The sequence below is a fragment of the Equus quagga genome, chromosome 2 (assembly GCF_021613505.1).
Source record: "Equus quagga isolate Etosha38 chromosome 2, UCLA_HA_Equagga_1.0, whole genome shotgun sequence".
Taxonomy (NCBI): domain Eukaryota; kingdom Metazoa; phylum Chordata; class Mammalia; order Perissodactyla; family Equidae; genus Equus; species Equus quagga.
In genome coordinates, this window is record NC_060268.1 from 20,419,656 (window position 1) to 20,434,664 (window position 15,009).

The following is a 15,009-nucleotide window of genomic DNA, read 5'->3' on the forward strand; positions in this document are numbered from 1 at the left end:
AATTAGCATCTGTTCATTAATAACAGATGTAGCCAGATTTAACTATTTTCCTATCATATTCTAAAATTGCCAAGGACAGATTTCTGGATTTCCATAGGGCATTCAAAATTCTGCAATGCCATCCTTGTGCATAACTGGGGGAAACATGTATTAGGGAATAATAAATTCGTGTGGCTATATAACTCTGGCAATTGGTAATAATGCCAAATTAAGAGGTTTTCTCCAGTGATATGCTACAGACATCTGCCACCCTATTTTAGGATTGCATAAGAAACCTAGATGATGACATAGGCATTACTACTAGAACATCTATGATCTCAGGAAGGGAATACAGCATTACCAGCTAGGAAGAATTTCCTTACCAAGAGGTTTTTCTGTAACTTATCTTTTGGTCCTAGTTTGATCATCTAGAGATGTACAATACTTTCAATGTTTCTTCTAGGTGACATCTGTTAGAACATTTGAAGATTAATATCACATCCACTTTCAGTCTTTTCCAGGTTAATCATCACTTATATCTTCAGCTCTTACTCTTATTCCCAACCAGCTCAGTTAAGTTTCTATACAGACATTTCAGTTTATTTATATGCAACTTAAAGTGTGGTTCCAAGCAGTGGGCACAGTTTGCGCGTTCCAAGGATGCGATAGGCTACCTAAGGGGATGCTCCACTCTCTGATATTCCAAGTCTGCAACTAGATGATGACTGGGAGCTCAGTCAAGTAAAGGGATCTTATTCAAATGGCTCCATGGGCTTAAGACCTTTAGCATGTTAAACGTCATCTGTCAACAATGGTTCAATGAACATAAAGATTATGTGAACATATGGTTGAACTAAGTATTGTATAATATTTTGTCAATAATTTTGGCAAACAAGTGCTACTCTGGATCCACAAGCATAAAAAAAAATCAGTAAAGGAAAATCAGATTAAACAAGGAAATAGTTCTCAATTAAAAAATTCTACCAGTAATCTGCTATGGTTTAGCCTTTCTTATTAAAGTTGTTCTAGTCTTAATTTATAAAAGCAGCTTCCTGCACATTATTCCAATGATTTAGGTTAATGCTTTCTTTCTATCAAAGTATCTACATTGGCTCTTTGACCACAATGACTGAACCTGGTTAATGGGTGTAGCAGAGCATTTAAAAAAAAAAAAGTCCCTGGCCTATTTTTACGTAAGCTGAAGTAATGGATCTTTAATGGTGTATATACTAAAGGTAGGTGTGACAACTTTTCAAAAATATATGAACACTGAGAAAATGCAACTTTTATATAGAAACAGATTGTGTACCTTGAGTTTAGTTTCTAAATTACTCTTCGCTGTGATTTCCCCATCTTTGAATTATACTTCGATTCTATTGTCTTCCTCTTTTTAGTATAGTTTTGCAATTATACCTTATCATTCATTGGTGAAGGAATAAAGATACAAATGACAAAATGAATGATTGTAGGAATAATTGATTGAATGAATGCAATGAGTGTTTGGTGAGCATTTGTATTCTTTGAGAGATGAAGTTCAAAACATTGGCCTTAAATACATAGCCAGTTATTTCTCCAGCAAAAAAGTGTTTTTTTCAGGATCAGCAAAGAATTGCAATTCAGGATCTACAACCATGGTGAGCCACATGCATATCCCTAGCAGCAAGGGGAGGAGAACTCTTTTCTAGAGGGGAAGGGGAAGTTGCGAGGACTATTGTAAACAAAGAGTCCATTGGAGGAGACTGGGAGTTCTAAGTGTAGTGGCTTTTCATTGGCTGAGTTGTAACAGTCTCTCATGGGCTGAGCTTCTTGCCATTCAAGAAGAGGAAGTCTCTTTTTCCTGTTGGGCTCTGCTATGGGTGTTCAGGCATGAGAGCTCCCCGTTTAGATCTCTCCACTCCATTTTAATGAGGTTGCTTTTTATTAATTTCCACAAAGAAAAACAGAGCCTTGAAATTTCACCAAGCAATTGTTACAAATTGAATATTGCTAACGTCAATTGAATTTGTAATACTTAATAGACACTCTCAGAAGTGTATATTAAGGTTGCCAGTGGGAATCAGGAGGTCAAAGGGTTGGAACAGATACATGATCATTTTCCCGTATAGGCTCAGCACATACTCTCATAACCACAGATCTTATAAACTCCTGAAATTCTGGGAAAAATGAGGGAAGATTCTAATAATCTTAAGAATTACAAAAGAGTTTTGTACTGTGGGTTTTGAGAATGATTATGAACTGTTTGAACAGCAAACTGATTATAAAATTGTCCTCATTCTAACAATAATTTAGTACAACAGCTTGATGATAATGCAGTTTGTGAATTTGAAAGCCAAATATATACCATGCATTTTACATATGTAATTGCTTTTACTCGTACAAATACTGAAAGAGAGGTATCTTTACCCCTATTTTTAAGGAGTACAAAATTGGTAGTATTTATTATTATTAATTGAAAATGCACCCCCCCAACACACTAAAATGCATCCAAAAGTCGAAATTACCCACTGCAAATAAATAAAGTGAATTTGCCTTGGTGTTTCTTCACCAAAGGAAGCATTTCTAAGTTTTTGATATACATTATTCTGTATTTCTCTTTAGGTCTGCAAAACTTATATTTCTTGTATATTTACAAATAAAGTCATACACATGCATATTTGCACGTATATTCATATACTTTTTCAAAGTTTTATAACACAGTAGAATCAAACTGTATTCCTTAATGCTTTTTAAAGCTAAAAACTTTTCACGTACATCTTTCCAGATGAGTGTATATACTTAGATTCATTCCTTTTACTTGATATAGTATATTGCATATACATATCATACTTTATTCAGCCATTTCCTACTGAAGTCAATTTAAGCAGATTCCAATTTTTATTAAAGAAAAGACTGCAACAAATGCTGTGACATATATATTTTTCTATATTTTTATTTTTCATGCTATTAGTTTCGTAGAACAGTTAGTATTGTTAGGTCATAAAGTTTGGGAAATTTTTATAGATAAAAATTGCCTTTAAAAATATTATTCCAATATATACTTTTATCAAAACAATATTGGAGTACCTATTTCCGCCCATTCTTTCCAAAAATAAATGTCATTAAACTTTTCTTTTTAATTTTGCTAATTTGTTAGGAAAACAAAAGTGACAACTCATCATTGCTTTTATTTAGTTTTCAAAGAGACAGTTTATACTGTCCAAAGTCAACAGGCAGGATGTGAACTTTACTCCACGGGTCTATGTTCTACGCATGGATGTGGAAAACAGGATGATTAGTTTAGTCCTGAAGAAATGCTTGTTGACTTATATTTCAGCAACAGACAGTGTAATTATCAAACAGCAGTAAACAATGAAGATAGCAACAGTTTATCTGACTTTTGATATCTCAAAACCTTTTGGTTTCCCTCCTATTTACTTCCTTTTGATAGGGTTAGGTCAAGGTCTTAAAACGCCAAGGTATGTGGATATCATCTTACTTACCTCTCTCACATCAAAAACATTAAGATGATGTTTACAGTTTAACAATGAGTCTCTCGTGTAAAACAAATAAAATTAAAAAAAATTTGAACAATGTGGATGGCATTGTACAGACTTAACGGATATGGAAAAAGTAAAGTAGGAGAAAGCTTGATGAGTTGCAAAACTCTAAATTAACAGAGCAACTAAGAATTGTTTTTGTTTTTAAATTGCAGAAAGCACCTGCAGATCTTCATGACTATCCCTGTTGTCAAAGATAGCATTATTGGGAGTAAGGAAATTGTGCAATCATCAGCAAGTAAGATAAACTCATTGTGGCTAGTAAATTAGGAAAGATAAGAAAGCAAGGTTTACCACACAAATAGAAACTGATAAAAGAGAGAAAGCAATCACTTTCCCTAAACATTGGTCACCAACAAAGAGTGCAAAGGAAAGCAGTAAAGATCTGTGCAGCTTCATGATGGAAGCTGGACTTACCATGCGCTCCATCTTTGTCGCTGTTCTGCTGGTCAAGTTTGACCTTAAGAACCTCCTTTCAGAGATAATAACAATGATTTATATACACTTAAAAATCAGAGAAAAGCTTATGAGTTTCACACATATAGTTTGTGTTTTCAGAAAATTAAGGTTATTTCAAATATAATGCTATCAAGTAGAGGTCACAGGCAAAATGTGCATATCTTTGTAAAATATACATCTATTATCCAAGGTGCATATTTGGTGGGGAGTATAAATACCCTAAAGCCCATGCATGTGCAATATTTCCACATGTGGACATAATATTTCCTCACATGGACATAAAAACACACATATATATGCCTAGTTTTAGCCATTGAATCTCTCATCATGTTGATCCCAAATATCTACTCACAAATCAGTCATGTTTACATATGGATGAATTTATTTAGCTCTACTTCAAAACTGAAGTCTCCTTGCTGCTAATCTGGTCCTGACTTTACTCTCTGGGCTCACAATTGAAAAAATCCCCTTCTGGTGTCTCAAGTTCTCCTGCCTGAGTATTTAACTTCGTAACCAACGAAAAACCAAGTCTTTCTGCGATGGAGTATGTGTTCTTAAAACAAGGCCACTTCGAGGATGGGAGGCCTGCATCTGAATCTTGGTTCTGTGGCCAGAACTTCTTTAATGGTCCAAATCTTTTTAATTCTGTAAGGATCTGTGACTATAGCTTGCTATGAGATTCTTAATAATTCATTTACTTACTGATCACCAGTGGCCAAGGGAAACAGTGAAATCATATGGACTTTCAAGTATTTTAAATTTAGGAAATTTACATAACCTAAAGGTTATTTCCTAAACTCATACTCTTGTACTATCTATACAAGCTTTTCTTTTTTATATAGAGGAGTAGATTGCTTTAAAAGGGATACAACTTAAGATCTGAAGTAATAGTTGAATGATTCAGTTCAGTATTCCAAAGCAAAGGCACTTAATAAGAGGCTTCAACCAATCAGAGCTGCTGTACAAATTGATGAGGCTCATCTGGACAGTTCTGCCTCCTGGTCCCCGTGGAGATCATAAAGCCATGGAGCCATGGAAATACCGCATATACCCAGCTCTATGAGGGAAGCATCAACGCTTCCTTGTCTTTGCCTCTGCCTTCCCTTGGTATACCGTGCCATGGAAAAGTCCTCGTAATTTCTCAGAGTACTACCCACCTACAGAACCAGGAAGACGTTTTTCCAGAAAGATACAAGCTTAAATTTCAGTTGATAATGTATCAATATAACATTTGTAGTGTGGACCTAACCCAGCACAAACAGGAAAGGTGAAGCAGAGAAGACAGATAGTGGTGTAGGGAAGGAATTTGTGAGTTGACATTCACAGGTAATTAGCCAGAAAACGAGGTAAGGCTCATGTAGTGCGATGCAAGCTTATGTTAGCACTGCCATGGACTTCAGACCACTCTCTTCCAACAAGAGCAGGAGTGTGCTTCAAAAAGTTAAGACTGGGGCCAGCCTGGTGGCGTAGTGGTTAGGTTCACGCACTCCACTTTGGTGGCCCAGGGTTCACAGGTTCAGATCCCAGGTGCAGACCTATACACCACTCATCAAGCCATGCCATGGCAGCATCCCACATACAAAACAGAGGAAGATTGGCACAGATGTTAGCTCAGTGACAATCTTCCTCAAGCAAAAAAGATGAAGATTGGTAACAGGTATTAGGTCAGAGACAATCTTCCTCAGCACACACACACAAAAAAAGTTAAGACAATGGAAAGAACATATTCAAAACTTGCAAAATACAAAGCACGTAAAACAGTAAGTGCCTATATGGACTGTAAATGCTTCCTTAGAATGGAAACAATTCTGCTTTCTCCAGGGTACTTCATTTTGAATGGCTAGTGAAGGTGCATTCTTTATCTTCAATACTACTTCATTTATTGTAGGCAGTCTAACAACTGTTGGATATTTTACAAATAGTGCTAATGTGGGCAAACACTAGAAAATCTTTAAAGCTTAACAAGAGGAAAATTTTATAGAGTGTGAAAAAATCCTATTGCATTGATATCTTCATTTTTCCCTTGGTGATTTTTATGTTAGGATGACTGCTGTGATTTTAATACTAACACAATCTGTTCACCCAGACCTAGGAGAGGGTGTGATTAGAGTTTTAAAATAATATACAAGATTCTTTGTTAGAAAGATTTAAGATTGTCAGAAAATCTTTAAATTGCAGCTTTTTCACTCTCCAAAGGTTTGTACTCTAAGTATCCCTTTATTCAAATGTGATTGATTGAGGATAGAAATGTAAACAAACAGGTAATTTATTATTTTTGCATTATGTTTTTCCTAACTTTGGGCAATAACTAGACACAGAGGTTAATTTTTTTTCAATCTTATGAATAGCCCCTCACGAAATTCCTGTGCAATCATAATAAGCTGAATTGGAGGAAGTTGAGCACACAGATTTTGTTTTGTTTTAATTATCTGCTAAACATTTTGGGATGGGAAGATCCCTAATGAAGGATACTACTAAAGGATAAATTTCTCGATTAGAGAGATAAATTTAGAATAAATCTCATTAATCATTAATCACTGAGTCAATTAAAATAAAATCTTGTAAGTCTCTTCATGTGTATTTACATGTACCCAAAGCATATTTTTGAGCCCTTGTGACATACAGTGGTGCCAAAGGAAGAGAAAAGTGGTGAATACAGTTGGATGTAAAACTTGCCTCTGCCTTTGAAGAACTTGTATCCTAATGAATTTAGGAATAGTCCCAGCCCGTAATGAGTATATAATCTAGTTAGAGTGTTAAACTTAACACAAGTGAACAAAATTACAGGACAAATACCAGTTCAGTGTTTGTAGTGGAAAGCATATGTGCTATAGAAAGTCAAAGACTGGTTGGTATGTTAGAGGAGGCTTTAAGGAGAAGGTGAGACTTGAGTTGGCTTGAAGAATATCTAAGATGTGGGAAGGCTAATGTCAACAGAAAGAACCTTTCTTCAGAGTGGGCAGTAATTGGTGAAAGTACATAACCCAAATGTAGAAATGGACAGGAGGATATCCCAGCACATAAGTCAAAAATGAGTTAGGGGAGCTAGTGGGAAATAAGGCTGAGCTGGTGGAGCATATATCAGTTTAGTGTTATGTCCAGTTGCATGTAACAGAGACTCGACTGTAGTGACTGAACCTAAGAGCCGATTGTTTTCCCCACAATACAAGGAATCCGGAGGTGGGCAGCTCAGGGATAGTGTGGGAGCTCTACGACACTTTGAGATTCTAATCCTTCTGTCTTTCTGTTCTGCCAGTCTTACCATCTATAGCCTGCTGGTTACAACACAGTTCCTGCACCGCAAGCAGAGCCTCTGTGTTCCAGGCAGATGAAGGGCCAAGAAACCTAGAGATGACCTCCCGTTTATCCAAAATCATGTCACATGGTCACCTCCATGTACAAGGGACCTGGGAAATCATGTTCTGTTTTATTTTATATTTAATTGACCACAGTGGCATACTTATGCACCAGAGAAGAAGAAATAAGGGGACAATGTATACTGGGAAAGCAGCGTGCAGTTTCTGCTTAAGATAGGTCCAACAGTTTCAAAAAAATAAAAATAGAAAAGCTGCAACATGATAGATAGTAATGAACTATGATAAGTTCCTGAACAAGGCACTTTGGCAGAGAACCAGTGCTTCATAAAACTGAGTTTGAGAAGAGTGATAGAAGAAAAGAGAGGCAATCACAGAAGGAGGAAGAAGAAGGACCTAGAACCATGCTGCAGTCTCATGCAAAATGTAACGCGAGCCTATGTCTGTGTATGGACATTAGAAATGGGGAAATAGTGGAGGAGATATCTCCATATCAGAAGAGAATGCCGCTTCACACAGGTGTTGAAGGACAGGGAAAAGTAAAGACTACACAATTTCCAGCCTGTGAAAGTTTTAAAAAATACTTGTAAAACCACTTTCCTGATTTGAAAACTAAAACATAGGAAATGTCAGTATTGTGTTCAATGTTACAAAACATCAGTGACACAGCCCTGACCAAACTCACATCCTAATTCTTACTCCAATACTATGCCATTTTCATATATCATTTCCATGATGGATTTTAGTGTATTATATATAAAAATATATAAACTTTAATAAGAATTTCTATTTTATAGATATAGTAAATTCTTTGGAGTTGCATGAAGATTAGGAATCTAAAGTCTAGTAAATTTCTGATTATTTTTATTACTATTTCTTATATTACAAAATAGTTATAGTGTACTTCTGCTACTCTATTATAAGAATATTGCTGGAAATTACATTTCTAGCCTGCAGAAACAAGAAGTAAACAAGATAAGATGCACAGGCACCCTGTAAAAGATTGGAAAGTGAAGAGAATTATCCTGTACTGATATAGATTGAGAATATTCTATTTGCATATTTATCATAGAAACGTTGCTATAAGCAGATAAATTACTATAGAGGGTTTATTTGAAAAGTTATGGTGTTGGTTCTTCTATAAAAATCCACTCACTTTTATAGTATTTATTTTACCAAACTTTTACCTGTATTCATCATTCAGAGTGCTCTCCCCATCTCTAAACTTCTAGATCCATTTACTCCAAAGAGAGAAGATATTTCACAGAAGACATATCTGGCTATCTAGGACTTCCTGCTACAGAATCCAACTAAAGTAGCAAAAGATCACTGATTTCCCATCTGCCTCAAATCCCATGTCCACCTCACACTCATCAAAACTGACCTCTGCTATATCCTATTTCCTTAGGTCTTTGCTTTCTTTTTGAGAATGGGTCAATAAATTTTAGTTAAAATGCCTACTTTCAATAATGACATAATATCTTATCCTCTCCTAGAGAGTATTTCCTTTTAATCACGTATTTTAATGGAATAAACAAGATGGGATTTCAGACTTAATAGGAAAGTAGAAATGGGATGGTGCAATTGCAAATAACACATCAATCATTTATGCAATCGACAAATATTTCCAGATAACATGCCAAACACCAGAAGTACAATTTCAAGAAAAATAGACAAGGCTCCTGCCCTCATGGAGCTTAAAGTGTGGTGGGAGACTAGGGGTTAACAACACAAGGAAATATAACATTCTAAACTGTGGTAAATTCTATCAATGTAAAGCCCAGACTTCTATGCACAATCTTAAAGGTGAGACTTTTTGGGGAACAGAAGAACAGAGAAAGATTTACTCATAAATGTTTTTGCACTTAATACAGGGATACCATTATTTTCTTTTACCAAAACTTCCACTTAATGTGCACATCTGGTGTTTTCTATTTCATACTCTGGGATTTAATATTATAAAGCTTATACATTGATATGAACAACTTAGATTTCCAGCTAAAACAGTCTTGCCTCGAAGTGTGTAATTCATTCTAAAGACTGTGCATGGATTGAAGCTTATGGACTTTAGAAGGAGGGTACAAATAGTAGAAGTAGGGATTATGTTTTTAAGCCCATGCTGGAAAGACTTATCCTGGAATGGATACAACATATTTTAGGTCACAGTTTAAAATTTTTCCAGAGCATAGACTCTGGAATGCATAATTTCTCCACTTGTCCATCAATAATGACCATCATTTTTAGAAAACTATGTCCTTTTAAAGTTCCTAATTTTAAGTGAGTTTGAAGAAGTAAACAAGAGGCTATGTGTAAGGCACAAAAATATTTATGGAGTTGGCTATTGGTCTTTTGAGTAAGGATAAGATTGAAAGAATTGATATAATTTAGCTTGCAGAAGAGAAAATTTAGTGGTAACATTAATAGTCTTCAAATGTCTAAAGGATTAGTAAGGAGGAGATGGTAACCAGATGTTCTTGATGTCTACAGTGGAAAGAGCAAGATTAAATCTTTAAAGATTAAAGTGCAGCAAGAGAGATCAAGGATAGACATAACTTTCAGAAGATAAGGGAAGATAAGCACAACAGCAGACTACCAAAGGAAATTATGCAGTCTCTGACATCTGTCTGATACTATTTAGGTATAGATCTGTTTGAGGGTCCCTCCTGCCTTATATCTCTCTGATTATTTATATACAACATTGGAAGCAAGATTTCTTGGGAGGAGATTAACTAGAAACCAAACTAGCAGTAAAATTTAAGTAGTCAGAGGAGGAAGAAAAGCAATAGATTTCAAAACAATAACAATGATTTCATAATTTGCCCTCAGGAAACAGAATAGGAGTTGAATCCAAAATTAGCTGAGTTCTTAAAAGTTAATTTCTTTACTGTAGTATCCAACATTATTTAGAAGTTAACTCCTTCCCTTGCCACCAATATGGAAGAAATGTGATTCACGAACTCTAGATTATCTGAGCAATTCTTCAACAGATCTTGGATCTTGACAACACATATCATATACCTTTGAATTTGTGCCTTTTAAAACAAACTTGAACACATAAAACCAGTTTATTTCTTGTTCCTTTATAAATTGGCGGTTAAGAATTAAAGTAAATGGAGCAAAATAGGACCATGAACACTTCAGGCACAACAAATGGAGATTATCTACCATTGATTGAAGCCAACGATAATGATAATAGTAGATAATATTGCCTACTTTTTGTGTACCAGGCAATGTGATAAATATATATTTGATTTTATTTAATCTTCAAATCAACCTTATGAGTTGAGTACTTCTATTACCCCTAACTTGCAAATAAACAAGCTAAGATTTAGATGAAAAGGTAATTTTCCCAAGGTCACATATACAGTAAATGACAGTTTCTGAATTGAACATGGGTTCTTTTGACTCCTGAGTACAAATTCTCAACCGCTATGAAATACATTTACCAAAATCCAATAAAGTTAACACTTCTCTGATGTAGAGGAATTTTATGGGACAAATTCCTCCTGCCATTCAGGGGCTAGAAATGACTATTTCTTCAAGGAAAGAAAGGAGAGTAAAATTATAATTTATGATCTATTTACTAGTTTAATATGTGTCCTAAATTAAATTTTGTGAAACTCAATTATTCAATTGATAGGATTATTACTTGCCACCTGCCAACCTTTGAAAAGCCTTATGGAAATTGATTGAGATGAAAGTTTTAATTACTGCAATGCATAGCACAAGAGAGACATGGTAAGAGTTATAGGGGTGACCACATATTTTGTAAAATATAAGCAATAAGCAAAAGGAACAGGATTTTTTTTTAAAAAATGAAAGTCTAAAAATATAAAACTTTACTATACTTAGAATGAAAAACTTTTCTCTTTGACTTAATATTGTCTTTATAATCTCCCATACCGATTCTTCATTATTGTCACTATCCTTAATTGAGCCTTTTAAAAAATATCTAGGATATTTATTTTTCATAAAACCAATCTCCTTACTTCCTATATCGCCATTGTTTAGTTATATTTACATACTATTCTTGAGTTAATTTTCTTGAAATATGGTTATAATCACACTCCACAGCTCAAAATTTCTTGAAGGTTTCCTCTTCCACCATAAAATATTACTATAATTATTATAATTATTGATATCAGCTTTCTTTTCTTTTACCAAGCACTATCTATGCGCCAAGAACTATGGTAAACACTTTGTACATTCTATCTCACTTTATCCTTACAAATATGTTGAAATCTCTATATTATTATCATTATCACATAGATGGGAAACTGAGGGTAGAGATGTTTCTGTAGATTGCCCAAAGCCATTTAAGACGGAGCTTGCATTTGTAGGGACCTGAAATTGGCCACCCCAAAATATGTCTCTTTGGCATCGGGATTATTTGAGGCTGATTGCTTTTGATAAACTGGGACAGGGAAGGAGGCTCTGAGGAATGGAACTTGCCCTTTATTAGGACACATTTACATTTGTAAGGTAAATCTCTATCTGTAAAAGGTGCCTCCCTCTCTGTACCAGGAAGAAGAAAAGAGATGACCTTCTCTCTAGAAACTCTTAATCAATACCAAAGGCAAGGACTTAAAATCTGCATTTTATTGTGCTTCTCTGGTAACCTCCTGTAACTGACTTCCCTCCCCCTCCCAACGTTGGCATCTCCTTAAAGATGAAGCATCTTTCTTTAGGCTGGGAACCAATTGCAGGGCTCATCTGTGACCCTCCAGCCCGAGGCAACACACCTGCCACCCCGGGGCCTTCACTGAGACAGCAGACCTATCTGCCGTTTCCATCAAGAGCTGTGCTGACAGAGCAGCCTCATGACTATTGTAAAAGGAACGTTTCAATCATATGTGAAACACCCTGTTTGGGGGTATATAACCACTCTGCGCACCCCACTTCTTTGGTGCCCTTTCTTCTTTCGGGAAGAAAGGCCCTGGGCCATGGTTCCTCATAAAGCTTTGTTTAATTTTCTCTTGCTAATCTGTCTCATGTGAATTTAATTCCTTCTCCGGCCAGACGAACCCACATTTGGGAACAGGAAATGTCTTCTTGCCCTACACATTCAAACAAGCTTTTGCTCTGCTCCTACCAGAATAAACTCCAAGCTCGTTCTTCTGGCACCTAAAATCTTAAATAATATGTCCCAATGCTCTGGATTTCAAACAACTTTTCTTCAAGCATTGACATATCTTCAACTCAGCTCTTCTCAAGAGTGTGTCCTTGTTCTCCAACTCAAAGAAACTGAACATTTCTTTGAACAATAGACCACTATGTGCATATTTTTTGGTCATTAGTTACTTTCCATAGTTGATTAATTACTCAGTTTATTTCTTTTAGAAGAGATAAGAGATCTTATAACAGCGATATTAGTGTCTAACAAAATATGCATGCTTTACAGACACTAGCACTGTGACTTGCTGAAAAGAATTGCTATATTTGGTTCTGAATGGACAAATGAAATAGACAAATTATTATCAGGATTTTAGTCAGGCCTTAGAAAATATTACAGTAAGAGATAAGTGATGTAGAATAGTTACTAAGGAGGAAGTAGATTTCCTCCTCTGAAAATGTTAACAAATAGGATAGCTTTTTATTTTCTGTGACAATTTCCAAGTGGTTCTATCTGAAAAAGAGGATGAGATTTAAAACCGCCCAAACTGCTTTCCAATTATTTAACTTTATGAATGAATGAAGGAATTTTGGTTCATTGGAGTTAACTAAGCAGGAAATTTAGAAGAAATACAGCTATTAAGAACAAATCTCAACATTTTTGTGGTTTCTTTGGTTTATTTATTTTTTTTTTTGGATGAGTGATGTAAGAACCTCAGTTGATTTAGAGAGATTTCTAAAAGTCTGGCTACAGTTTATTCACTCCCTTAAATCTTCCGAGATAAATTTGACATTCCATAAACATTTTACATCCATATTTGAGTTTGGAAAGAAAGGATGGGAAGAAAACAGCTCATGTCATTTTATCGCTTCCTCCTTTCTGTTCGAGGTAAAAACATAACCTTATGAAATATAGGACACAGGAAATAAATTAACTATGTTAATATAGGTTGTAAAAGTCTAAAATTATTTGCAATGCAGGCTGAGGCTATGAGGAAGGCAGGAGTTATTTCACTGAAACCATTTAACCTATAGACTCCTTGCCTCTTTCTCTGCATAGAGATATTGCTGAGAGTGTAATGCTGAATGATGATGAAGTAATGCTAAACAAACCTCGGCTGGGTTCGCGATACGAAAACATGCCGTAGTCACAAGTAATAAAGTAAATACAGAAGCTGCAAAAAGCCATCACCAGAGGAAAACAATAATTTAAATGAGTGATAAAAAAGGCATTTCATCTGTGCATGATAAGAAACCACTGAACAAAACAAATTACACACCATAGCAGAATGGCTCAATGCCCAAAGAAATTGCCAACAGCTTATGATGAGAGAAGAGAAAAGCACAGAGGCTCAGAAATGAAAGGAGACTGTCCCTCATATAAAGAATATAAATGTTCAGTTCCTGAAAACCCCACCCAGAGTAATCTACTCAGTTGCAGGAATAGTATGCAAGGAATACATGGCCATTAGTGACGAATATTTTGCATGGCATTTTGGATGAGAGAACAGTACCATCAAGGAGGCACAATTTGCTATACACAGACATGACTGGCAGAGTACCACCTGCATTACGCCAGTGTTCACAAGCTATTGTTTCCTTCAGGTAAAGTTCAGATAGTTGGACAACATATGGCATGGCATTTGACATTTAGAATAATATTTGTCATTGATAACCATGGCTTTGTGCAGATGTTTTATGCCTGAAATATTATGAGTAGTTTCCATTATAGAACCTGAAGAACAGAAATATTTAGTGATTTTCTATGCTATGCAGTAAGTCAGTTTCCGTCCCTAGACAAAACTCAGATGTCATCATCTCCTCAGTCATTAACTGCTTTAACAGTATGTTTTTATCATTTTGTTTCTGTTACTTTGTTGTTATGTTATTGCTATTTATAGAGGAATTCTCACAATCTAAGAATCTAAAATAGAAAAAGTAATTTAGAAATTTGAAAGTTCTCAAATGATCATACCTTTAAAATGAGTGCTCAGGATTAATGGATAGTAATCTAGAGTGTATACTGGGTTGGAGGTGTACTAGACAGTAAGATCTCGGTTTAGGTGGTAATTCTGTGTATTGAGCAAATCACATAGGTAGTTGTTAAGCATGAAAAGCAATGACGGCTAATTGAGGAATAAAACTGGGAATTTTTACCATTTGTTAACATGGAGAAAAATGATGAGAAAAACTCCCAAGAAAAAATTAACCAATTCGAAAGAGTGTGTCACTTTGTATCTTTTGACCATCACCTCCCCATTTCTCCCTCCCCCCAAACCCTGGGAATCACTATTCTACTCTGAGTTTCTATGAGTTTGACCACTTTAGATTCCATATACAAGTGAGATCATACAGTATTTGTCTGTCTGTGTCTGGCTTATTTCACTCAGCATGTCCTTCAGATCCATCCATGTTGTTGCAAATGGAAGGATTTTCTTCTCTTTTAAAGGCCAAATAATATTCCCTTATAGGAATATACCACATTTTATTTATCCATTCATCCATTGATGGAAACTTAGTCTGTTTCCATATCTTAGCTATTGTGAATAATGCTGCTATGAACATGGAAATGCAGATGTCTCTTCAGGATCCTGATTTCATTCCTTTTG